Source organism: Saccopteryx leptura, chromosome 4 (genome assembly GCF_036850995.1).
Source record: "Saccopteryx leptura isolate mSacLep1 chromosome 4, mSacLep1_pri_phased_curated, whole genome shotgun sequence".
NCBI lineage: Eukaryota > Metazoa > Chordata > Mammalia > Chiroptera > Emballonuridae > Saccopteryx > Saccopteryx leptura.
In genome coordinates, this window is record NC_089506.1 from 124,141,485 (window position 1) to 124,167,966 (window position 26,482).

General features: G+C 52.5%; 1 long non-coding RNA gene across 1 annotated transcript; it reads right to left on the reverse strand.

The window, feature by feature from the left end:
* Positions 1-541: 541 nt before the first annotated feature.
* On the reverse strand, positions 542-25,168 carry LOC136403093 (uncharacterized). The gene is made up of 3 exons (XR_010751098.1): positions 24,198-25,168; positions 3,598-3,691; positions 542-3,204 (listed from the first exon to the last, which is right to left on the reverse strand). It is a non-coding gene; the product is annotated as an uncharacterized lncRNA (long non-coding RNA).
* Between the last annotated feature and the right edge of the window lie 1,314 nt (positions 25,169-26,482).

The window sequence follows — 26,482 nt, forward strand, 5'->3', positions numbered from 1 at the left end:
TGCTCAGTGACTCCTTCCCTTCTGTGTGTATGCATGGCAACAGTATCCACTCAACCACACACACGTGTTCCCCAAGGGCTGGCCAGGTGCAAGTGGGACTCCTTACACAGTCTCAGCCCACCTCTTGGCCTTGGTATGAATACTACAAGTGGACAAAACTGATCTCCACCTGGGCAGGACCCTGTGTCCAGAGTGGAGCAGAGAGTTCAGGAAGGGGCAGACAAACCCAGCTAGATGCCCATCAGCTCAGGGCGGCCAGCATGGGTCAGTGGGGTTCTAACAGTAATACTTCAACATGTTTACGTCATGTCTCCCAGAAGCCAAGGGAAATGCTTGCCTAACAGTTTATTATTATTATTATTATTTAGGTGAAATCTACAAACATAAAATGAACTATTTTAAGTGGTACAATTCGGTGCCTTCTCAGGGTTGTGCAGCCACCACCTCTCTCTAGTTCCAGAACATTTCACTGACAGAAGGCAACCCTGACCTGATGAGCAGTTTCTCCCTGTTGCCCCCCCCCCCACCCCGGCACCAGCAATATGCTCTCTGTCTCCATGGTTGTGCCTGTTCTGCACACTTCATAAAAACGGAATCACACACCATGGGTCCCTTTGTGTCCAGCTTCTTTCACTGAGCATCACGTCTCCAAGGTTCACCATGTTGTAGGACGTGGTCGGGGCCTCAGTCCTCTCTGTGCCAGAATAATACGGGACCTTCCTTGTCACTCCCACGCCACAGCTACAGCTTTCCAACATGCCTGAGCAATCCAAGCACAGAGCTCACACCGTCCCTCTTCCCCGAGAGTAGCAGGAAGACGGACTGACGAGGAGGCTGCAACGAGGGCCCAGGTGGGAGGGCAGGAAAGGGGCCAGAGCCATGGGAGTGGGAGCCCATGAGCTGATGCATGGCCATGCAGAGAAGCCATCTGAGAGGCATCTGACAGTGCCTGCAGTAAGGACAACAGCCAACGTAACAGTAGCCATCGGTGTCAGATTGGCAGAAAATATATTCTTTAATTACTTTGTGTGCCATGAGATGGAAAGCCTTGAAAATTGCTGCTATAACCCTAGGAACTTTCTTTTGCACATTAAAGACCATTGTTTAACCAGGTGCTAAGGGGCTGCTTGGTGCAGAAAGGTTGGGGTCCCCTAGACTGGAAGCTTTACACAGCCTGCTCTTCATACCTGTTTTTACCTGGACAGGTGCAGTCCCACCTCCTGATGCCTCTCAGGCCCATCCTGGCACTGTGCAGAGAACCCCGAATGAGCACAAGTCATAACTACCATGGAGCTGAGGTCAGTCTATAGAGGTCACGAATCCCAGATGCCCCATCCTCCTCCCCAAAGATGATCACCGGATGGCTAACATTGTTCCTGAACTTTGTGTGAATGGAATCAGACAGCTGACACTCAACTTTGTGCCACGTGAGGTCCGCTGAGAGACCCACATACAAATATGTGTGCACACGCACCGGAATACGAGCATGGGCGACCAGAACCATGTCATATTTTGCACTCTATGATGCAAGCACACCACCATCCTGCTTGGCCACACAGTTGCTGACACACATTTGGGTTGCTCCCGGTTCTAAGCTATGGACAATGGCATGGCTCTGGTCGCCCACGTTCGTATTCTGATGCGTGTGCACACATATTTGTGTGGTGTCTCAGTCCTGGGTCAGGCGTCGTTTTGCTTCAGTAGGTTCTGCTGAACTGTTTTCTCAACTGGTTTTTCCAGTTTATATTCTGACCAAGCAATACACGGATGTCCCCTTTGCTCTACATCAGCGCCAACCCTTTGGGTCACCCACCCCCTCACTGTAGCCATTCTGGTGGGTGTGCAGCTATGTCTCAGGGCACATTCTCCTGATGTCAAATAAAACACCGGGTGGCATCTTGTTCAAGCCTCTTTCCCATGTTTCTGTGAGCCCTTCTGCTGGTCACGTATGTTGGAAATGTCTTCTCCGGCTCCATGCTTGTCTTTTCCTCTCCAGGTGGCACGTCCTGTAGCTACTCCAGATACTCTTCTACATGGTCTTCTAGCAAGCGGAGTGGACACTCATGGATGGTGTAAGGAAGGAGTCAAGCTTCCCAAGTCTCCTCAGGGGGCTCTCTCCAGGCGACCTAGTACCATTTGTGGCAGAGACCATCCCACCTCTCCTCAACCATGCCTCCCTCATCATACATCACATGCCCACATATGCTTGGTCTGCTTGTCTATTCTTCCATTAGAATACTTTTTGGCTGCTCCTGGTGATTTGCACATGGTGGAGAACCACTGGTCCAGGACCTTGCAGCTCAGGCTGACAGGAGTAGGTGTTGGTCACACATAAGACTCTAAGTGCCCAACAGAGGATGCTCAAGGGAGAGATGGGTTAAGTTCGGGATGTGGGATGAGCAGTGCCGGAACCGTGGGGAAAGGAAACGGGTGGGAAGTTAGGTAACAGGCCAGAAGCCAAGATGCTCACAGAAATCCCTCCTCCTCGCCACCCCCTTTTTCCCCCTTCTCTAGACCTCCAGACACTCCCCTCCCTCATCCCCCACATCCCACCCCAAGACAAACTGCAAAGAAGGAAGGACAGTAACCAGAAGGAAAGCTTCCTACTTGGGTCACCAGCCCTATGTAAGGAAATCTGATCCCCACCTGCAACCCCGTTGCATTCCCAAGTGGCCACGGCACTTTCTGTAATTAATGGCTAGGTTTTAACTAAACATTGGTTAGCTGCTCATTAGTCAATGATTAGTCTTGGGGAGGAAATGGGGATGTCATACCCCAAAAAAGAGGTGGGGAGATAATGGGAGCTTACAGCTCAGATGCAGTCCCCCCCCCCCTCCAGGCCACGATTTTGGGATTTCGGACAATTATAAACTGGTGTGTTCAATGTGAACTGTTCCCGTTGGTCTGTGTGTGATGAAGTCCCAGGTGACCAATCCGAGGAAGAGAGAGATTCCATTCACCTCTTCCTCCAGTTTTAGTGTCTCCATGCAGACAAAGAGCCTTTTCCCGTTTCTGGAGGGATGAGTTTCTGTCTCCACAGTGAAGTCACCCTGGGCAGGCTGTCCCCTCCCAGGCCTTCTGGGGGCTCCAGCCTCACCCAAGACTTCCGAGCGGGCCGGCCAGCGGAGCCCAGCTTTCCTTCCCCAGCAGCTTTCGCCAGCATTCACCACAGTTCCCAACATGGTGAGCGGCTCCAGCTTGATTCTGAAAACAGAATACTGTGCACGTGTAACATGGCCCCCAACAGAGGATGCCTGCAGCCTCCCCAATGTCCGAGGGTCTACCCATGGACCCAACTCAGAGCATGCGGCATTGACAGTGAACCCACTAGAAGTTACCTGTGCAGTAACGTGAGGGGAAGAAAAAAGGATATAATCATCCCCAATATATGTTTTGTATGTCTGGGTTTTGCAGAACAATATTAAACTCCCAGAAAGCTGTACGCCCAGCACAAAGCTCTGGAGAGAACAGAGACCTGAAACCTGAAACCCTGGGAGGTGTGGGGTTGGGGAAGGGTGCTGGCTGCAAAAGATAGCAGGGTCCCTACGCCTGGGGAACTCATCTCCAGACCTGCAGGTGTGACCGCACCTGGCGTACCTGTGCTCAGCTCGGGGGCAAATGTCCAGGCAGGTCCATGCTAGAGACAGCTTCTTCCAGCTGGAAGGCCCCCAGGGAAAGCTGGTCTTCATTCCTGATGAGACATGTCAGGGGAGGGCATGGGATCAGGTCAAGCATCCAGGTTGGTGTGGGCCCAAGGAAGGACTTGGAAAACCTAGAGACCTCACCCTGCTGGGTTGAAGGCATACTTGTCAGGACCCGAGGCTGGGACTTACCTTCACCACTGGGCACTGCAGGAATGCCCCATGTGCTTTTTGTTAACTAATCATTGAAAGAAACACTTCCAACCTGCCTGCCTGGGGTCAAGGCCACCACACACAGTGTGAGGAATGTGATCTAGCCTCCTTCTAGGCAAAGGTCACCACTGCCGGCCACTTGCTTTATAATGTGCCCAGCCAGCTCTGCAGTGAACATCCCCGGGAAGTTCCCGAGACCCAGTCAGTGGCGATGGGGATGGAGCTGGAGCTCTGGATTGAGAGAGGGAGGGTGGCCAAGGCACATGCCCAGCACTGCCTGGCCAGGCACATGCCCAGCCCCAACTGCTCTGCCACCAGCTGCCAAAGACCACAGAAGCTCCAGCACATAGGCTCTACCTCCATCCTCAAAACCCCTAGACAAACATGCACCTGGGTACACAACCCCTTGTTTTGCTGCGCTGACCGGGAGGCTCCCATGCTTTCCTCTGTCGCCCAGCACCTCTGTGTTTCCTCTGGTGCAGAAGTACGTCTCAAAGACCGACCTCTGGGTGCCTGATTTCTCAGAAACTGGAGCAGCTGCTCTGAGAGGTATCCCTGGCAGGAAGGGGGAAGGAGGCATTTTTCTCCCCAGCGGCCCACCCCAAGGGAGAGTGATGGCCTGTAGCAGAGGGGGCAGGGCATCCTGGGGACAGTGCTACGGGAGACCAGTCCTCAAGCACAGATCCCTTCTCCCTGCCAGCCCCAGAGCTGTGCTTCCCCAGGAATGAGGCAGACACAAATTGAAAGATAGCTGGGTCAGCCACATGGGGTGCCTGGATATCGCTTCTGTCTTGGTGGCATCTGGAGAGCCATTTTCAAGGACGCCGACAGACCGGAGTGTGTCCTCTGGGTCGGGAACGACAGAAGGGCCGCCCTGAGTCACCTGCATGGGCAGGCAGACAGCCGCACACGTCTGGGGGTGTTGGACCATGGGTCCAAGACAGGGTCCAAATGCCCACTGTGGACCCAGAGGAGGTCCATTAGTCCATTAGTCCAGCCCCAAATCATGTAAGAGCCCGGCCCAGCATGGTCACTGGGCTCTCCCGCCATGAGCAACACCAGCCCACAAGGGGACAGACACATCAGCAATCATAACGTCATGGCAGGTGCCTCTGAGTGTCAGGAAGAGGACAACAGGACGAGCTGGGGCCCCAGGCCAGAGGGAGCAGACGCCTCTCCTCTTGAGAGTATGCCGAGTCCCTTGTGGCTGAGCCCATGGTGGCAATGGGCACTACGGGCTCCAGTAGGCCTAGGCAATACCTGTTGGGTCAGGAGGATGCTGAGGAAGCCACTAAGAGACAGGGGCAGAGGAACAGCTAAGCAGAAACAAGGGGACAAGGACATCTCCAAGGCAACCAATGAGCCTGAGCTGTGGTGGCACAACAGATGAAGCATTGACATGGAACGCTGAGGTCGCCAGTTCCAAGCCCCGGGCTTGCCCGGTCAAAGCACATATGAGAAGCAACTACTATGAGTTGATGCTTTCTGTTCCTCTCCCTGCCTTTCTCTCTACCCTCTCTCTAAAATAAATAAATAAAATAAAAAATAAATAACTAAGTAAAAAGAGAACCTAGAAAGCACACAAGATCATGCATTTGTCATCAGGAAATGCAGGTCAAGACCACAAGGAGACACCATGTCACACCCACGAGGATGGCTAGTATTTAAAACAAAGAAAGAAAGAATAAGTGTTGGTGAAGATGTAGAGAAATCAGAACCCTGTGCATCACTGGTGGCGATGCAAAACAGGGCAGCCACTGTGGGAAACGGGTTGGCAGTCCCTCAGGAAGTGAGCCACAGAACTGCTACACAACCCAGCAATGCCACTCCTGGGTATTCACTCAAAAGAATCAAACAGGTATTCCCACAGAAACCGGTACACCCATGTTCACAGCAGCACCATTCACAGTGGCCTAAAGGTGGAAACAGCCCCAGTGTCTGTCAACAGATGAATGGATAAGCAAAATGAAGTCCATCTATACAATGGAATTTGATTCAGCTGTAAGAAGGCATGAGGTCCCCACGCCCACTACAATGTGGATGGACCTCAAAAACATGAGGGTTGAGTGAAAGAAGCCAGACTGGAAAGACTACATTTTGTATCATGTCATTTCTACCAAATATCCTGAATGGGAAGATCTGCAGAGACAGAAAGCAGATCAGCGGCTGCGGGTGAAAGGAGCAGAGGAGGAATGGGAACTGACCGCTCACACTAGCTTTCCTGTGGGGGAGGGGAAAGGTTTTGGAAATAGAGGTGAAGATACTAAATTGCTTACCTTAAAATGGTAAATTTTATGAGATGTTAATCTTTACCTCAATAAAAATATCTATTTGTATACCACATCTAAATACATCATTCTGGATAGTGCCTATTAAAATTATGTGGGCTTCAATTTTTATTGTTATTATTATTATTAAAGAATCCATACTCAGGCAGAAAAATAAAGCAAACATCTGCCACACTGAATGCTTGGGTAAGAAGAGCTGTCCCAAATCAAGCAGGAGATGGCGGGCACAGCCACCTGCAAGGCCTAAGGCTCACAGGGCATGGCGTTGATTCTAACACTTGTGGACCTGTCTGTCCAAGGACGTGCTGATCACTAGTAGCTGTTGCATGGTGATTAATCCCAGCAATAATCACTATTACCATTGTCCTTTTTCCTTAAGAAATTATTCTCCATTACATGGGGGGCAAAGGGTGGTGGGGACCTTGACATCTGCAAGTAATGGAAACTTTCATAGTGACTGACCTCATGAGAGAAAGGTCTAAGAGAGGCACATGCAGCATCTTCCGTCAAGCGCCCTAGAAGGAGCATGCCAGGTGGGAATTCTTGGTGGGTGGAATTTGGGGGGAGTGCTTCCTAGGGAAGAGGGATTCCTTGTTTTGTTTTTGCTTCAAGTGGAGCTCATCTCACAGCTACCTTTTAAATGCATAGGACACAGGCCCTGGCCAGGTCACTCAGTTGGTTAGAGCCTCGTCCCCATATGCTGAGGTTGTGGGCCCAATCCCTGGTCAGAGTGCATATGAAAATTCATCCGTGAATAAGAGGAACAACAAACTGATGTTTCTCTCTCTCTCTCTGAAATCAGCCAATCAATAAAATTGCAAAATAAAAACAAATGCATAGGGCAGAAAGGCATTTCATCCTTCTCCCCCTCCAGATAGATGTGGCCATCATCCCGTGACTTCAGAGTGGCTCATGGCCCTGCTGTGACCTGGGAATGGCCTCTGTGAGCAGCCTGCAACTCTTTTGATTCACTGCCTCCACTTTAGCAAATGGTCCATATAGATTTTATGCTGTGGCCTCCTATCAGGATCAAGAGGTTTCTTGGGAGGTAAGGCAGTGCCGACAGAAAAGAATGCATGAAAAGTCTACATAGGAGAGAGAGAGTTACAGAAGCTGATATGTACTTTATTTCCCAAGGCCAGTTTTTATACCATGCAAAAGAATTCATGCATGTGCAGCGCCCCCCCCCCCCCGAAGTAAACTACAGATAAGGCAGCAGGTTATATAACTGTGGGAGCAACAGCACAAGTGCTCTCACTTCCAGGTCATGTCCTTTTGGCGTAGCTACTGTGCAGGTGCTCTGGGCTGCAGCTCATAGCTGGGCTCTCACACTCCACCCCCCTAGGGTTCGGGGCACCTGGCCTTTTCCCTCAGGCCACCCCCTTGGGCCCAGAGGCCACAACAGCAGTAGAAGGAACAATAGGCTACCACTAGTTCCCCTGCTATTCCTGCTATAATAAGCAAGGCCCATCTCCAGGATGTTCCCAGACTCTCCTACCAGGGGAGAGAGGGTCCCCTGACAGGGCCCAGATGGCTGACACTTCAGTATCCATCTCCTGCAAAGCCTCTAGGATCTGCTGCTGGTTGTCAGGTATATACACGTACGTGTAGGGGCATAAGTACTGCCCTGCGCTGCAGTGAGCAAGTCTAAGGCCATGAGGTTCTGCAAGACCACCTTCTGCATCTGGGTAGTCTCATCAAGGAGGAGACTCAGGGAGTGGCGAGTGACATTCAAGGCCTGGGCTTCATGTTGGGCCAACGCCTCAACCTGCACTTCTACATCAATAGTGCCACCCAGTACAAAGAGAGCCAGAGGGTAAAACCACCAGGCAGCTCTCTTCTCCCTGTGCCAACAGTGATACACAGGGTCCCAATTCTGGGGCTTCTGTGGCAATGTCGGTATCATCTTGCCATAGATAAACAGGTGGCCCCAAGTACAGCAGCCAGTCCAGTGAGCCGGCAGGTAGGGCCAGCCACACTGCCACAGACCCACAGCCCGTCTCCTGGCGGAAAATCTGTAGGCTTTGTACCACACCTGCCACAGACCCACAGCCCGTCTCCTGGCAGAAAATCTGTAGGCTTCGTACCTACAAGCTCTCTCTGATCCCACCAGTGATTCGTGGTAGGAGACACCATCAGGCTGGCACACAAGTCTGCGGGCAGCCAGCCCACAGGGCGGTTGGGATCACTGTCATTACTCTGCTCTATACAAAAAGGGGCTGCCTGCAAAAGCTCCACATAAATGCCTGCCACCCACCCCAGCCATTATACACAGCTTTCCCCAGCCAGAGTGGTTCATTGTGGCAAGAGTTCCGGAGAAGCATCTCAACCGTCTGTCTACACGTCTTCTACCCCAGACTCGTGCGCTGGGCATTCTGTGCATGCAACTCAGTCCAGTTCTGGAGGGAGGCAGCGGTGATACAGCAGGGAAGCCCTTCTGTCATCGCTGCAGGCAGCTCGGTGCAAATCCAGCAATGGGACATCTGATGCACCCACGCAAAAGTGTGAGCCCAGGACATGAGACTGTGGCCAGCAGTCAACCTGGACAGTATGACAGAGCAGAAAGTGAAACCATCATAGGCAAGTCCCGTCCCTCAGGGAGAATGCAAGCCACCTTCTTGTCCTGTGAGATAATGGTGGCAGATGTTAAAGAGTCCCTTGGTTGGTGATACCAGACTTACACACCTGCAGTCGGGGGATGGGGCCCCTCGCTAAGAGCTACTGTGTACAAGGGCATGGGCCACAGTCTTACGGCAACCACGCCTCTCAGAAGGGAAGAGGGAGCTGTAGTGGGCAGAGTTGCTCGCCCCTCCACTGGCCACTTGGCGAGCCAGGGTGCGAGAGTCAAGCCTTTCTCTAGACCTGCTCCTCAGGGTTCCAGTAACACAACCCATGGAGACCCCTCTGCCTCTACTCTCCATGCCAGCTCCATTTTTCCTCAGCACCTAGGGCTCCATCCTGTACCTGTATATGCAGGTCCGTGGATCTAGAAGGGGTCACCTTAAGGAGATGAGTTGCCCCTTCCAGCACCTAATCCAGAGGGCTCTTTCCTGTTTGACCAGCTGCTCATTCAGCAGCCGCACCGTGATGGGAAGCTGCCACTTCCACCGCTTTCCTGAGGGCACCAGCGGTTTCAGCTTCAACAGCCCATTGAAACATTCAATCATTCTGGCTGCTTGGGAGGGATATGACACATGCAACTGCCAGTGCACGTCATTGTCCTTAGCCCACCTCTGGGTAGTCTTCCCAGTAAAAGGGGTCCCTCGATCACCAGCAACTGCTAGTGGGCGACCATAGGCCACTGAAAGGCCCTCTGAAGCCTGTGTGGTCTGCTCCTGATCAGCCCTGGCTCCAGGGTAGGCATATCTCCAGCTGGAGGCAGTAACCACTGCTGTGAAGACATAGTGAACTGCCCTGTCTTCTGGCAATGGGGCCTTTGTAATCTACCTGCCACGATTACAGTGGTTTTTCCCCTCTAGGTATCTGTCCGGGGGGTAGCCAGGTGTCTCCTCCATGGGCACTGCTGTGCACACCATGGACACTGCCTCGCGGCCTCTTTGGCCTCTGCCTGGGACACAGCTAGTCCCCAGCGCTGCACAGCAAGGCCCATTGTACAAGTCCCCATGTGCCCCAGCTTCTTGTGCAACCATGTCACAATCACGGCTGGCTCTGGGTCTGCACAGTCGCTCAGACCCGTGACAAGGCATCTGCAGCATCATTGCCAGGGGCCTGCAAGGGTCTGTGCCCAGAAACATGGTAAATCGTGGCTCCTTCCCGCAAGCCACGCTTCCACAGGTCCTGCCACATCTCTTTTTCCCACAGGGGGAAGTGGCCAATAAGCCAATCCTAAGCGGCCCAACAGGGCAACCACAGCATCAAGCCACAGTACACAGCCCAGCTGTCTGCAGATGTGCAGACATCCAGTTTCTCTCATCAGGACCAGCCATACTGCTCGTAGCTCGGCCCAGTGACTGGATTGTCCTGCGCCTGTATCAAACCAAAAGGTCTCTGAGGCAGCAAGGCAACAGCCGTCCACGTTGGCGGCTGCCCCTTACGGGAGCCATCTGTGTACCACACTTCCACGGGGGGAGGTGGCTCCCCCTCTTGGTATGAGCTCTCTGCACTTCATCTAAGGCCATTTCTATCCTGTTTCTCTGTTACAAACTGTACTGGTCCCAGCAAGGAGGGCGGCTCCTGCATCAGGGGACTAGATGAGAACCGGGCCGTTGCTCCAGATATGCACCCCACTTGGTCAAGGTGGGAGTCTGCACTATCCCACTTCGAGGCCAAGTAGCCCAAGAACGAAGCCAGCCTTTGACCGGATATGTGGTCTGCACCGTGACTGGTGGTGGCACTGTGATACTCGCTACCAACTGCTTCTCAATGAGGGAATACTGTATAGCAGCTCCCTTCTACACCTGGGACCAAAAGCTAGTGGGCATCTTCTGACCACCCTGCTTTTGCCAAAGACCCCAGCCAAACGCTGTCTCCTCAACTTGGACCATGAAGAAGAATAGCAGGGCCAGGTCTATTAGCCATGACATCTGGGCACTTAGTGGCACTGCCCTCTTGATGGCACTGAAGGCATGTGCCTTGGTGTCCAGCCCCAGGCTCACCCTTCCAGGTCAACTGATACAACGGTCTGGCCTACAAGGCCAAGCGGGGTATGAAGGTTCACCAGAACGCTAGCGGCCTAAATAGGTCTGCAACTGTTTCACAGTTTCTGTTTGGGGGGTATGCTTGAATTCTGTCAATCACCACGTCAGAAATAACCTTTGTCTTACCCAACCAGACAACACCCAAAAACTTGACAGAGTGACCAGGTCCCTCGACCTTGTCCTTGTTGACGGCCCACCCCCAGCCCGTCAGGGCCTCTTGAAGGCTGCCACTTCAAGATCTGAAAGAGAGTCAGAGTTTAGCATCATGTCATCAATGTAATGGAACAATCACTGTCTCAGGGTGGTTCCACGTGGCAAATCTTGGGCCACCAGGCCATGACACAGAGTAGGGCTATGCAAATGTCCCTGTGGCCATACTTGAAATGTCCACTGCTGGCCTTCCCACGTGCAGGCAAACTGCTCTTGACGAGCAGCATCAATGTCAGTAGAAAAGAAAGCATTAGCCAAGTCCTCTGCATAGTGGTATCATCCCAGTCCACTGACAGCTGATCCATCAGCTCAGTGATGTCCGGGACAGCGGCATGCAGAGGCAGGGTGACCTTGTTCAGCACTCAGTAGTCTCCAGTCATACGCCAGGAACCATCAGGCTACCGGACAGGCCACATGGGGGAGTTGTACGGGCTGTTTGTCAGCCGAATGATCCCAGCTTCCTCCAACTTTGAAATGGTCTGGCCAATTTCCTCATGCCCCCCTGGCAAGCAATACTGCCTCACTGACATAACACGGGTTGCCTGATGGAGGCACAGGGGAGCATGGTGAGGATGTCCTCTCATTACCACCTTCACCACTCATACCCGCAACCGGAATTCTCCCTGAGTGGTGCTTACAGCCAGTCCGGCTAGCACATCCACACCCAGGATGTATTCTGCAATAGGGGATATATAAACCTCATATGCCCTAGGAGGAAGTCTGTCAATCCCCATAGTTACGGTGGTCTTAGGAATCCATATCTGGCGACTCCCATAGCCCTCTATGGTTGCCAAGGGTTCCTGGAATAGGTCTGGGTTGCCAAAAATCAAAGTAGAGTCTGCATCTATATCCACCAAGGATAGGACATACTGGACATTGTGGGGGGACCAATAAATGGTTAATTCAACATGAGGCCTCCTGCCCTGGGCTCCTCAACCCCCACCCCTGCAGTCAGGCAGATAAATAGCTAAAGCTGGCTTGCCACTTGTAAATCATGCCACAGCAGGCAGCAGCTAATCATCAGGAGCCTGTCTAGCCCTTAGTCCCATACAACGGGGCAGCACTCCCCCTCCCCTCCCCTTCTCTCAGCTGCAGATCCTCACTCACTAGCTCATGTCCGGGAGAACTGACCTTGGTGGCCCATGTGCGTGTTGCACAGACGCTGCTCAAGCTCTCCTCCCTGTGCTGTAGCCAAATCACCTGGGCCACCCCTTCCCTGTGGGCTGCCGGGGTGTTTTGGGCTCCAATTGCTCCAAAGTTCTCCGGATCCCCTCCAGCCGGGGACGGACTGTGCCCCAGTCCTCTGGCAATGTCCAGTTCACTAGGTCTGCTGCTATTGGATACCATAATGAGTTTGGGGGCCAAAATTCTGCCCACTCCCCCCGGGCCTGTGCTTCCATAGGGACGGGGTATTCTCTCGCACCACTCACCTCATTTTGAGCACCCTGCTCACTGCACCACTTGTCAGGGTCAGGAGGTTTCTTGGGAGGTAACGCAGTGCCAAGAGAAAAGAATTCATAGGAGTCGACATGGGGGAGAGAGAGTTACAGAAGCTGCTACACACTTTATTTCCCAAGGCCAGTTTTTATACAATGCAGAAGAATGCACGCATGCATGATCCCCTTCTGCTGAAGTAAACTATAAGGCAGCAAGTCATATAACTGTGGGAGCAACAGCACATGTGCTTCCACTTCCAGGTCATGTCCTTTGGCATAGCTTCTGCGCAGGCACCATTGGCTCTAGCTCATAGCTGGGCTCTCACACCTACTCTCGCTGTAGTCCTGCACACAGCTGACCCAAGACCCAGTGCGGAGGGAAACCAAGCCACAGAGACAATGAGGGCCAGAAAGAAGGCCGTGCAGGGCACCTGTGCAGGTGGTGGCAGAAGGCCGGCAGCCAGGGTCCGGCAGGAGAGCATGCCCGAGTCCCCTGGGGCAGACAGAAGGTTCCAGAGACATCTTCCAGAGGCTGCAGCCCGAGTCTGTTGGCAGTTAATGTGCCTAATGTGCCCTAATTAACATGTCGATGGGGCTGTGTACTGTTTAAATTTGTAATCTTTTTACTGCGAGGGCTGCTGCTTTTGTTGGATTAATGATGCTCAGGTCGGATCAGGAGTGTTAGGAAACCAGTAGTAAAGGGAGCTGTTTTCCATCCTCTCCCACAACTCCCCCACCCAGCCTTTTCCTCTTGGATAGATGCTGCAACTACAGGGTGGGCCTCCCGCCCCCAGCCTCCTGCCCTCAGCCGTCAGACCCCAAACACTTGCTGCGCAATAACTCAGACACCCTTCACCCTTACTGTTGTCATGGGTTCAGGTGCAGAGGGTGCCAGAGTCCCAGGCCACCCTGTTTCCTTCCAGGTGGCTCATCAGTCCTGTCCTCTGCCTCCGTGTCTACCACTCTTTCAGGGGTATCCACAGGGACCAACCCCTCAGAAAGGGCCCCTGCAGAACAGCCGAGGGGAGACACACCAGAATAGAGTTAAAGCTTAGAGCCCGGACCTGCTGAGAATATCCCCGAGGGGTCAAGGTCCCCACTGAAACACTGCAAGTGTTTTGAAGGGAACAACTGTAGTTCCTCATAACTGCAGTCACCCCAGACAACATATTTTTTATTAAGTGAGAGGCGGGGAGGCAGACAGACTCCCACATGTGCCCTGACCAGAATCCACCCAGCATGCCCCCTATTGTGTGATGCTTTACCCATCTGGGACTACTGCTCCATTGCTCAGCAACCAAGCTATTTTAGCGCCTGAGACAAGGCCACAGAGCCATCCTCAGCACCCGGGGCCAACTTGCTCAAACCATTTGAGCCATGGCTGTAGGAGAGGAAGAGAGAAAGAAGGAGAAGCAGAGGAGAAGCAGATGGTTGCTTCTCCTGTGTGCCGTGACTGGTAATCAAACCCAGGACTTCCATATACCAGGCCAACGCTCTACTGCTGAGCCAACCAGCCAAGGCCCCAGAAAATATATTTACCTAAGTCCTACAGCAACTTGGTAGCAAGCTGGAGAAAAATGTCATGTCATGATAAGAGGGGAAGGACAGTGTCCAGGGTAGGATGTCTCCTCAGAGACCACCACAGGTTTCTGCAGCCCACTCCAATGTGCCTTTCTCCCCATGCTCACTCCTGGAACGCCTCCATCCTGCCTGTGGATCTCACATACTCAGAGTTCTCAAGTGGGCTTCTCGGCTGCGAGGACATGCATCCTGCAAAGTGGCAGGCTTGCTTCTGGAACAGCAGAGAAGCAGAGAACTTGGAATCACCTCCAAATTTGGGACTTCTGCCCTGTGGGTGCTCTGAGACATCAGTTGGCCGGAACCCGCCCCCAGTTCCAAAGCCCTGTGGCCCTCAACACGACCCCCATGAATAAACGAACCCTAATGTGCAATGGGAACTTTTCACAGGCTTCTGGAGCTTGAATCTAAAGCTAACCAGATGGTCACTTTTGAGCAGGGATCTGGAACACACAAGTTAGGAACAAGCGAAGCTGAGCCAGGGGCCCACGAGTTTCCAGGCCAGAGAATGAGGAAGGGGACAGCCTGGGCCGCCAGGGAGAAATCAGCCTGTGAGAGGGGCAGAGGTCCAGGCTCAGGCAGAGTCCAGAGCACCTTCAGGCCTAGGCATGATGGTCTCTGAGGCTGGTCACTAAGGCCACCAGCAGAGATACCAGCAAAAAAAGGGGAGAGAAGGAGTGGGGAAGAGAGGGAAGCCAGGGATGCAGGTGCCAGGGGTCTCAGCTGGGGCTGGGCCCGGCTAGGCAGGTCCCACATGTCTCTCCACCATGCCCTTGTATCACCTCTGCCCAGAGCAGGGTCACCTGCAGTGTGACCCACACCTCCATTATCACCGCCATCTGCCGTCTTAGTTCACCTGCTCTTGTGTGCTTGCCGTGCTGGCCCCGCCCTGCCTGTCTAGCTCCTCCTACGTCAGCTCATACCTCCTCATGTCCCTATAGCTGCTCCTCACCCACTGGGTCCACTCTGACATCTCCCTACTCCATCCTCTGGCCCCAATTTTGGGCCCACCCCCCCACACCTGCCTTGGCACCCCATGAGATCACAAGGTCTGCTCCCCCATAGCCCCGGCCTCATACACAGGGCCCCGGAATTGAAAGCTGTGAACATTTTTCCCTGCCTGTGACCTCTACCTCCATGTGATTCAGTGACCAACCATTTCCATGAGGGAACACACTTCTCATGTATCACAGAGTCACCACCAGCAGTCTCACTGTGCCAGGCCCTGGGAGGAAGGTGCTAGCTATCACGAACCCCTTTGACATGTGGGGAAACTGAGACCCAGGGACACTTTGTGAAGGGCGAGGGCCGTGGGGAGAGGCCAGCAGGACTTGATACCAGTCCATCTGGCCTTTAGTCCCCCATGGTCACAGCCGTCTCAGCATGAGTAAGCATCAAAGAATTGTCTCGTTTTTCCTCTTGGCAGGAATCTTTTTACTGCCCTATGTTTTTAATTTCCTGCTTCCTCTGAGGAAGCCTGTGTGCCCACCACCTCAAAAACATGCCCTCGGCCCAGGGACACCAGCACTGACAGTCAGGGCCCATGGCCCACCACCCACGAGCCCTCCTGGGTTTGCACCCAGCACCAGGAGGCTGCCATCCAGGGGGAGGTGGCGGGTGCTGCCAGGGGAGCCCACCTCCCTCCTCACAATGAAACACAGCTTTCCCATTAAAAGGCAAACCTATATTTCAAAAGGTTGAATAGAACACAACTTTTAAAAAATATCCAGCTGATTAAATTTAGGGCAGGGACGAGGTCCAACCCGGAGCTCCAGCCGCAGCTGCTGCCACAGCAGAGCCATGGATCAAAACTGGACAGATTGCACATTCAGCGCTGTGTCTCCCTGGGTTTTCCTCTCTGCTTGTGACTTAAGCAAAGGAGGCAGAGAGCCGCGCTGGCCACCATTGTGCTTCCTGAAGATGAGCAGTTAGGGGGCTGCCAGTCTGAGCCAGGCTCGTCCCGGACAATGCCCTCTGCATAGTGGGCAGGAAGTGCCCAGCACTGACACTCCTCCTGCAGACAGCCACCAGCATCCTTCACACACCTGTGCCCTGGAGCCCTGGCCCAGCCTGTGTTTCCTGTCCATGTTCATGTTTCCGTCCCTCTATGCCCACCCCCACCTGCCCACCAGGGAGCTGGACAGCTGCACTTGAACCCAGTGCTTCACCCCCCCCCCCACACACACACACAGATCACGTGACCTTGGGTAGATCACTTGATCACAGGGATCTTGACAACCTGTCTGACAGCAAGGGATCTAGATGAACCCACCTCCAAGGTGGTGTCCAGCTCTGACACACTGAGTGGGCCTCCATCACAGGACCAAGCCCAAATGCCAGCAGGAGAACCCCAGAAATGTGGGATGAGCTGTGGGAATCTGATGGGGAGAAACACTAATTGGTGACAGAGTCCAGGGGGCCTCACCCTCTCCCTCCCACTTTTTATTCTCTTTTCTTCTCCTCCTTCCTGGCTTCCTCCCCGCCTTATTCTTCTACTCTATTCTCCTACGTCTGCCCTCCCTCACGTGAGCAGGTGAGCCCCCCAGGCTTCCTCCCCGCCTTATTCTTCTACTCTATTCTCCTACGTCTGCCCTCCCTCACGTGAGCAGGTGAGCCCCCCAGGCTTCCTCCCCGCCTTATTCTTCTACTCTATTCTCCTACGTCTGCCCTCCCTCACGTGAGCAGGTGAGCCCCCCAAGGGACCTGTGGCTCCTGAGGTCAGAGCAGTGTGAGGGTGGGACAATCAGGAGGTCCTGCCTCCCCCCTTGTCCATGCAGCTCCCATGGTGGCCTGCCTGTGGGTATGGTGACCCAGGGACAGGGCAGAGCAGCGGGCAGCCACATGGGTGGGGACCGACCTGCCTTCCCAGGCTGTGTGCTGAGTTAGTAAATGCTTCCCCCCAGTGTGCACCTGCGCACAGCTCCTGCTCCCAGCAGGTGGAAAGTAACAGGAAAGAGGTTTGCAAAGCTGAGTTAAGTAAATATTTTATGCCATTACTGTAATGGCTCCCAAACATGGGTGGTCCAGGGGAGGAAGCACATGGCATGACATGTGCAGAGGGGACTGAGGGGTCCGAGCAAGCAGCAAGCACACCTGCTCTGATTCTCAGCGTCCTCTGAGGGTGCGACCCTAGGCCTCCCCATAGACAGAGGCCACACACCCGCTCTGCCTGCTCCCACGGCCCTCAGCAACTGGCTTGGTTTCCAGTAAAGGCTGAAATGAGCAAAACATGAAGCCTTGTCCCATTCCTAAAGAAATGATCTTGCCATGAGCATATACAGGAGTTCCGTTAATGTGGTTCTCAAAGCGGGGTCCCCAGGAGCACCAGATGATTCACAGACCGTTAATGTGGTTCTCAAAGTGGGGTCCCCAGGAGCACCAGATGATTCTCAGACCTCTCCGGGGTCCCCAGGAGCACCAGATGATTCTCAGACCTCTCCGGGGTCCCCAGGAGCACCAGATGATTCTCAGACCTCTCCTGAGATGCTCCAGAATCAGACACTCTGAGGGTGGCACCCAGTGAGCAGGGCAGGTTCCCAGGTGACAGAGGGAAGGGGACAGATGGGTTCTAGGTGAGTGGGGACGAGTCCCGGCCCAGAAACAGCCTTTCTTCTTTCCCCAGGATGTCCCTCCATGCCCGTTGGCTGCACCTGACTTTTGGTGGGGTAGGCAGGATGCTCCACTGGCTCAAGCCACACTGCCCGGTGTCCTTCTGGAAGGCAACCTTGACCCTGTCACACAATCCTTCCTTCACCCTGATGCCACCCCACCCCACCGGCTCCCTATCCCTTGAACAAATTCGCCAACCTCCTCTAAAGGACACACACTCCTGAATGGTGAAAAGACTATGTCATAGTCCAAGGCCTGCTCCCCAGAAATGGCTGCTGACGGTGCACGGTGGCTGCAGAGGTTTTCTTCATAACTGGGTAAAAATAAGAAGATATTTCTGGATTATTACACTGAGGAACAAAATTTTTGTTGCATCCACAAAAACACTTGTTCTTACCTAATTCGATCTCAAATCTGACATTAGTTTTTCTTTGTAAACTACAGTTCTTTTGCAATTCAAGATTTTAGGTTTTCATCTTATTTTAAAATTTTCAACATTTAGTTTAACATAATGAAGTTGAATGTCTTCTTGGGCATCATCTTTGTGAAAATATAATAATTTATATAATGCAGTAAATACACTAATACACTAAAAGATACGATTGCATCAGAATTTGTCTACAATTTCAGAATAGAACATATTAAGACACTTATTTTAATCATAAAATTTGCGTAAAACTTATTTAAATTCTATTCAGGCAAAAATTTGCGTTTGTAGCTCTTGCGTTTGTGTACTTGTTGAGGACAATCTCGTTTGATGCTCCAGCAGTAGTCTGCTCATCACTAACAGCTCCAAGATTTTCGGGAAACTTATCAAGGTGACTGTTAGGAAGTGACTCTTAACATTCATGTTATGTCCAATGTCACAGAAAGCCAACAGCATCCTTTGAACCAGAAGTTCATAGTGTCCTGCTTTTTTGTTTCCAAGGAAGTTCTTTGTAACTGCCACAAAAGACGGCCATGCTGCTTTCTCCTCCTTATTCATCTTCCTGGAAAATTCTTCATCACGTATGAGGGTTCGAATTTGAGGTCCATCAAATACACCTGCTTTTATCTTCTTGAAAGACAAGGCAAGAAAAGCAGAAGTAATATGGTAAAAGCATTTACTTTCTCTATTCAAAGCCTGAACAAACTGCTTCATTAAGCCAAGTTTGATGTGAAGTGGGGGGAAAATGATCCTGTCTCGATTAACTACAGGTTCATTCACAATATTTTGCATCCCTACTTCCAGAGCTTCACATTTCAGCCACTCCTTCTGTGTCCAGTGTTTCTCCCGAGCTCGGCTGTCCCACAAACACAGAAGCAAGGATACTTCGTGAAACCTCTCTGTTGTCCTAGCAGGAAATTTACCATTTTAAGATCCACACAAATGATCCAGTTATGCTCCTCATACTTCAGAAAGTTGAGGACAATTTTTATGTCATTATTATCTTTCCGCAGATGAGTTGAATAACCAGTTGAACTGCTGCATAAACATTACCGTTGTGTAGTAGGAGAACACATTTCAGACTCCGTTTAGAGCTGTCAAGAAATAGCCGCCATTCTGTTGGACTGTAAGTGGTAACACCTAGCTGGCTGAGAAGACTACTGATATGATGACAGTAAACAAAGTGTTTGTCTTCGGAAAAAAAGTCCACAAAAATTTGTTCACGCTTCCTGAAATGGGATACTTTAGCTCAGTGGTCCCCAATCTTTTTTGGGCCACGGACCAGTTTAATGTCAGAAAATATTTTCACGGACCGGCCTTTAGGGTGGGACAGATAAATGTATCACGTGACCCAGACAAGCGTCAAGAGTGAGTCTTAGATGGATGTAACAGAGGGAATCTGGTCATTTTTTAAAAATAAAACATCGTTCAGATTTAAATATAAATAAAACAGAAATAACGTAAGTTAGTTATTCTTTCTCTGCGGACCGGTACCAAATGGCCCACCGACCGGCTGGGGGTTGGGGACCACTGCTTTAGCTGACCGGTGAAGTACATTCTTTTCTTGAAGCCTGGAGGCTAATAACTCAGCTGCTTTCTTTGATAGGCCCAAATCTCTTACTAAGTCATTCAATTCGGGTTGGCTAAACTGCTGAGAGGCAGTTAATGACTGCTTGGCATCAGAAGAAGACCCTTCAGATCCTCATGCATCTTATCAAAATACACCTGATCACCATGTTCACTTTCTTTGTCCTTAGAAGAAATAAAACCATTGAAACTGGAAGCGGGAGTGTCTCAGAGTGTGGGATAGGTCGTATTGCTGAAGGAATATTAGGATATGCGATCATGTGCCATTTTTTCTTGCCGATGCCCTTTGTATGGATCAGACAGAAATAACAGTCACTGCTGTGGTCCTTAGGTTCACGCCAAACCATGGGAATACCAAAAGGCATTCCTTTGCATTTTCCTTTTGTCCAGTCACGAAGCATTTCCTCACAATTATGACACACAATATGAGGAGCCCAATTCTTGTCCTGATCGCCAAGGGGAACTTGAAAATAGGCAATATATGCACGTGTCACAAATGATGAAATATTGCACCTTTGACGTTGAAGTGTGTAACAGCCACATATATAACAGAAGTGTCAGGACTATTCTTACATTTACACCTACTCGAAGAAGCCATGATTCAATCTTAAAACAAAATAACAATATCTGGTTTTATCAGATAATAATTTTTTACATTTAAAAACAACTACAATTATGTAAAAGTGATATTTGTAAAACATTAATTGCCTTGTGGTTATGTTCAATCCAAGAGTCGTTGCCCTTTAACTCCAATTTAAAAACCAATGCATGCCATTAACTGTAACAAAAATAAATTAAAATTGCATAAAAACTAGAGCATGGCCCCAAAAATGGATTTCAGATTTGGAATCAGCGATGCAGAAATATATAGAAACAGTTCTAAAACCTCATACAACAAAAGTGAAAAAAAAATGTTCCCCAGTTTTATTATTCAATATTATCAACATAAGAACACATCATGACTGGTCTCCCAGAATCCTCAGGCCTCAGGACACCACTGTGGCCCCTATGGATGACCCAGTGCCTCAGCAGAACATGGGGGTCTCCCGCGCATGGCACTGAGCTGACCCTCCTGCCTCCTGGCATCCTCCCCACCCTCTGAGCAGCAGCCCTAACCCCAGCCAGGGTGAGCCTGCCCTCTGCACCCTCCCCACCCTCTGAGCAGCAGCCCTAACCCCAGCCAGGGTGAGCCTGCCCTCTGCATCCTCCCCACCCTCTGAGCAGCAGCCCTAACCCCAGCCAGGGTGAGCCTGCCCTGTGCATCCTCCCCACCCTCTGAGAAGCAGCCCTAACCCCAGCCAGAGTGAGCCTGCCCTCTGCATCCTCCCCACCCTCCGAGCAGCAGCCCTAACCCCAGCCAGGGTGAGCCTGCCCTCTGCACCCTCCCCACCCTCTGAGCAGCAGCCCTAACCCCAGCCAGGGTGAGCCTGCCCTCTGCATCCTCCCCACCCTCTGAGAAGCAGCCCTAACCCCCAGCCAGGGTGAGCCTGCCCTCTGCATCGCCCCTCATCCCCTGGCCCCTTCCTTCGCTGTGCCAGGCTGGCTGTTGATGACAAGTGGGCTCCACTTATTGTCTACCTGTCTTAGGAGACTCTCAGTGTCACCTCATCTGCTGTGGGTGGCTTTGTTCCTGGGGTATGCCACACACTCTGAGACCTCGGGGATCCCTCCAGCTCTGTGAGCACAGGCCATGTGCTGGCTGCCAAGAGGGGGCTGCAAGACCCCAGATCAGCACTGGGCCCTGAGCCCCAGGGACAGAGAGAACCCAGCATGACACGAGCAGGCCTGGGCCAAAGCCACCCCTCGACCTCATCTCAATTTAGCCCCAGGTGGACAAGAAAAGCCCCACCAGGGGCCTGGAGCAGATGGGGCAGTCTCCGGACCCCTGCCTGGCCCACCATCTGTCCTGACAGTCAGCCCGTCTGCCCGGGCAGCCCCTCCTCCCAGCCTACCATCTGCCAGCCTGCCTAGCCCTCCTCCTGGTTCCAGCAGGGCCCTCAGGAAGGGATGGGATGGAAGCCAGAGCCAAAGCTGGCTGCCTTGAATCAGCCCCATCTGGCACCCCTGCAGGGAAGAAGAAAGTAGGAGCCTGGCCAGGGTACCTACCAGACAAGGGGCACCTCCTGTTTCCTGGGGAGGCAGAGGGGGAAGCCAGCCTTGTCAGGCATTCCTGCTGGAAAGGCCTTGACTGTCAGCCATCTCTCTTGGCTGGCAGCCCCTCAAGGTCCCTGGGTGCTGGTCTGTACCTAACCCCTACATGGGATCCCCCCCAGGGCCTGAGGAGAGGAGTCACTTCCGTCCAGGGCCCCAGGGCATCTAGAGAGGGACCAGAGACACCAGGAGCCCAACAGCCGAGTCCAGGCCTCATACTGGCATCTCAAGTTCCCCGGACATTTGTTCAAGAGGAAACACGCTGGAGGGGACCAGGCCTGCCTTTGGGAACCCCTTGAGCACAACGCAGGGCCGCCCCTTGGGAGACGGCCACTGGGCCCATGCATGAAGGCAGAGACATGCCAGCAAACGCAGCACCCAAGAGGCTCTGCCAGAGACAAAAAAACCAGGTGCATGAGCTCCTCTTGAAGGGGGACAGGAAGGAGGATGCACCCATCTTCATGCACTTGCTGGTGTGGGCCCACCTTACTCTCTGCTAGAGGGTCAGCCCACAGGTGTGTCTGGGGCCTTCCAGTGGGTCAGCATGGAGGCGTCCCTGCAGAACCTCAGCCCCCCACAGGCCCCCACTCCCTAACAAAGAGGGCTCCAAGGGGCCAGAGAACAGGAGCCTCCGAATGCTGCTGCATCCCTACTCCTAACAAGTACCTCATCAACACCTAGCCCCCCACGCCAGCATGACCCTCCTGCAGGACCCCCAGGAAGAGAGGGATGCCGACACACCACTCGCCAGGGGCATTCTAGAGTCTGAAAGTCCCCTCCCAGCCACACACCACAATGGACCACCCTGACTCCCTACCAGGGCAGGAGGCGGGACCCAGGCCCTTGAATGTCCAGCACACCCACCAACTCATGTCACTCCAGTGACACTCAACTATCCCCCTAGCCTCCATCTCACAACAACCTGGCCAGGAAGGGCGCAGATACCCAAGCCAACATCTGCTTCCCATGTAGGAGCAGGCAGGTGGAAAGAGCTGTGTCCCAAGCCAGCAGGGTGGGAGGAGAGGGGCCCCTGGAGCCAGGCCAGCTTTGCTGGAGCCATTGCTGGCACGAGCATGTGGGCACTGGGAACAGCACCAACAAACCCACCTCCAGACCCCTGCAGGGCAGAGAAGCCTCTGTCCTCCTTGGGCTCCTCTGGGCCGGGCTGGAGGGTGTGGACAAAGGAACTGAATTGGGACTTAAGTGTGGGAGACCCCAGACACCACTGAGACCAAAGCAGGCGGATACATGGCTAGACATCGCCACCTGGTGCGCATATTGGTGACTACAAAAGCTGGGCCGGGTTTTCATTCCCGTCCTGGGACATTCAGTCCTGGGTTTCCTTCCGTTTCCAGCAAGGTTCTGTGATGATCAAAACCCTCTGCCCTTTAATTGGACTATGCTCAGGTATGGCTTGTTACCAGAGGGTCCAACCCAGGCAAGAAAATAACCCCCCAAAAAGAGCTTCTTTTTCGCAAGCCCCGTCTGCAACACTGGCACAAGGGAGTCACCCTTCTTCTTGTCACTGATGTGAGAGGCACCTCTGGCCAGCCATCTCTTAGGGGAAAAATCAGAAGACCCTGGACAAAGAGGAGCACATCAAGGCTAAAAAAATAACAGTGGACACCTGACCTGTGGTGGCGCAGTGGATAAAGCGTCGACCTGGGAATGCTGAGGTCGCCGGTTCAAAACCCTGGGCTTGCCTGGTCAAGGCACATATGGGAGTTGATGCTTCCTGCTCTTCCCCCTTCTCTCTCTCTCTTCCCTCTCTAAAATGAATAAAGTCTTTTAAAAAATAATGGATGCAGTTGCCTGAAACATACGGAATATATAAAATAGATAAATATATGGAAAAGTAGGGGGAGAAAAGCCTCATTGGAAACCCATTGGAAGTGATTAGGGCCCTAACTCTCTACTTTGAAAATTGTTGATTAAAACAAAAAAATTAAGGATTTCCCTTTTTGAATTGTATTTCAGGGTAACCTGTTAATTCTAATAAGGGAAGGGTGTGTGTGTGTGTGTGTGTGTTGTTTGGTTTTTTCGAACAGAATTCTAGCTACTCACTGTGAAAGAACGATACCGTTAGGAAATCACCATTTTGCAAAGCTCTTAGGAAATCAGTATTTCTCTCAATGGGCACGGATGGATGAGCTCACCAACGGAAGATGCTACAAAGCAAGCGGGGCTGTGACCTCCTGGACCTACTGACAGAGCTCAGCATCCCGGGAGCACCTCTTATGGAACTGCCCTGCCCACAAAGGCTTCCACACCAAAACAAGCCCAAACTGAATTAGGCTTTCAAACTTCTATTTCTAACGTGACACTCCGGGGGATGCAATCAGACCCACAATGTGTGGGCCAGCTTTTTCATGGTCCCGAGCTAGAATTTGATTCCTTACCTGGGCAGCTCCGACTTGGTGGTGGTATGGATGTGATGACTTAGCTCCCTTTTATCTTTCCAGAAAGCAGTTTAACTGCAATTGGTAGACACGCTTCTCCATCGACAGAGCCCCTTCTCCAGCCTCGGAAGGCTCTAGGTTTTCCATCACCATCAGTGTCCCAAGAGCAAAAACACACCATGCTTTCCAGTCAAATGGGTTCCCCGGCTCTGAGCCTCAATGAGCAGGTGCACTCCGTGTTTTCTTCTGTTCCCACATCCTGGGGCCCTGAGCTAACTGGGAGGGTATGGTGGTAACAGGTTTCTGCCCTCAGCACCTCTGCCAGTGACTTTTGGTGCCACATAAGTGTCAGCTGAGCACAGCAGTCCCCAGAGATGATGTGGGCTGAGATGGCAGAGAGGTTCACGGGATGTAAGTTAACCAGTCATGGCACTGTGGCCGGGGTAAGGATGCTAAGCTGTGTGGACACAACTCCTCATGTGTGTCCCAGAGGCTGGGGCATGAGGAGGACCTCCACGCTCTTTCCCCCCATCTTCCATCAGACCCGGGTGTGTCCCAGTGGCCTGAAGTGCGCTTTCCTTCATCCGTCTGCAGGCCCAGCTTGGCCCCCAATGGTCACCAAGCCTCTTGATAGTCAACCACTCTATGATGACGGGAGGGCCAGTGAGGATGACCGTGGCACCACAGAAAGGTGATTTCCTGTCCAAGGACCTTCACTGCATGGAAAGGACATCGTCCATCCCCATTGGGGGTGATGAGTTGGGAGGAGCAGGCCTGGCAGTGACATGCTGGCTGTTGCTTATCTGCCCAACATGGCCAAAGGTAGTCTCTTATCTCTCTCAACATATTCCCTTCTTCATTATCAAGGTATAAACATACCTAAGTAGTTATAAAATAGATAGTTCTGGAGATAGCAGGTCCTCCTCGAGCCTCATAGGGGGAGATCCTCTGATAACAGCTCCAATAAACAGATGTCACCTGTCACCCCAGTCAGCACCCACCAATCCCACCCCCCACCTTCATACCTCCTAGAGCTGTTGCCCTCATCCCACCAAGCAGTCAGATGCTTCCCAGGAGCCAGTGGTGGAGGGACTGAAGACAGATCCCAGACACTGTCCTGTGGTGGAGGGACTGAAGACAGATCCCAGACACTGTCCTGTGGTGGAGGGACTGAAGACAGATCCCAGACACTGCCCTGTGGTGGAGGGACTGAAGACAGATCCCAGACACTGCCCTGTGGTGGAGGGACTGAAGACAGATCCCAGACACTGTCCTGTGGTGGAGGGACTGAAGACAGATCCCAGACACTGTCCTGTGGTGGAGGGACTGAAGACAGATCCCAGACACTGCCCTGTGGTGGAGGGACTGAAGACAGATCCCAGACACTGCCCTGTGGTGGAGGGACTGAAGACAGATCCCAGACACTGTCCTGTGGTGGAGGGACTGAAGACAGATCCCAGACACTGTCCTGTGGTGGAGGGACTGAAGACAGATCCCAGACACTGCCCTGTGGTGGAGGGACTGAAGACAGATCCCAGACACTGCCCTGTGGCCCAACCCCCTGGACAGTGCACCCTCTACCACTGCCCGTCAGAGCTCAGCCACTGGGGCAACAGGAAAAAATCACTTATACCAATGTGCACAGGGAAACTCTTTTGGAAGATCCTAGGCCTAAGTCCCGAGTGCCCCTAGGGACCAGAGTGATGGTGCGGACCCAACTTTTAGAGTTCCTGGCAGATAATAGCAAAAATGATTTATACCCAAAACAGTGGGGGAGGGGGGGCAACAGCAATGGAAAGTTGAAGAAAAAAGACCTAGTAGATTAGCTGTGATGTGACTTGCAAAGGGGGAGGCACCAGGCAGTGGGCTCCTCCCTGGGGAACTGAGGGTGTCAGCCAAATACAGGACGGAGATCCCACTCAACCTGGGGCCAGCCATGACAGAGACAGTCCTGGGGGCTCCCCATGCAGTCAGGAGCTGGCTGACCTCAGGGCCACCAGAGGTTCCCCCAGGTCCCCTTGCTTGCTTCATCCCCCTCTGACTCCTGCTGGGAAGCAAATCTGACTTCCTGCCTCAATTAGCAGAGGAGGCTGCTGACCTTGTCCCCACCATGGCCCTGCCTGTCTCCCAGGAGCCGGCATATCTGAGAAGGCTGACCCTGAACTGCAGGCTCTGGCCTCCAGGCCTGAGAGGGAATGTCTATTGCTTGAGGCCCCCAGTTTGTGGTAATTCTGTCTCTCTCCATCCATTTATCTCCTGCTCTGTCTCTCTCTCCCTCTCTCTAT